The sequence below is a fragment of the Papilio xuthus genome, unplaced genomic scaffold (genome assembly GCF_000836235.2).
Source record: "Papilio xuthus unplaced genomic scaffold, Pxut_1.1 DF827870.1, whole genome shotgun sequence".
NCBI lineage: Eukaryota > Metazoa > Arthropoda > Insecta > Lepidoptera > Papilionidae > Papilio > Papilio xuthus.
In genome coordinates this window covers 949,103-950,141 of record NW_013530779.1, presented here as the reverse complement: position 1 = coordinate 950,141, position 1,039 = coordinate 949,103, and positions in this window count along the sequence as shown.

The window sequence follows — 1,039 nt, the reverse complement described above, 5'->3', positions numbered from 1 at the left end:
CAACATGAGTCTTGGTACTGCTTTGTCTGCCAGGGAGATAGAGTTGCTGTCATGAGACTGTGCATAAAGTGTGCATTGTATGTCCACGAAGAATCAAAACACTCCGCTACAGACCGCTGAGGTGAAAGAACGTGTCCGCTCGCCTCACTTCTGTCGCACCGCCCAACAATTCGTTGAGCAATCCGCACCTGCGCGCGCCGTAAAAGGTGCCGCCATCCTTTGTTCGCGAGCCGATTGTGTTGGTGCAATTTTTATTGCGCCCGCCATTTGACAAGCGATAATCCTAGTTTCGAGGTAGAATGTCGTCATTTCATTGTTCCTTAGGGAACTATTTATTGCACCGCCACCTGGCAAGCAATTATCTAGTTTCTTATTAATAACATAGCAACGTCTATTGTTTCCGACTTCGGGAACTGCGTGAAAGGAATTGTGAAGTGCAGTTTTCACTGCGCGGAGCAACTTCTTAACAGCGCAATTTTAAAAGGCTAGCGGATACCTAACGTTGATAACAAAGCTAGTCAGGCAGCCCCGTTCGCCTGCGTTTCCCCTTCAGGGAACCGCGTAATTCGGAAGGGACCTCCACCACTGGCCTTGGGTAGTGCCCTAGTCAACGTTGGTCCACGTTTGGCCTTTTAGAGCCCACGGGTAGCTTTAGTTAGACTTAAGTACACACCCGAGTGCACAATAAGATCGGCACTCGGACGCACTAGGGCTACACGTAGTAGGCACACATCCTCCCTGCTTAACCTGCAGGGAGGGAGCTAGGGATACACACCCCGGCATCCCACCGGGAGAATTTAATATATAGAGAATAGGTAAACCATATGTCCTAATGGCGGACCTAAATCTTATAGCCGTCCTGGAATTCCTCAGGGCTAAATTCCCTGACGCATTTAAGGCGCTTACCGCCGAAACCGAAGTTCGCGCAGGCCCATCCACTACCGACCCCATCAGCGATGCGTCGTTATCATCGGGTAGCGAACTCGAGGAAATGGAGCTAGACTCCCCGCTATCCCCCGAGAACCCGGAAGACACAGGA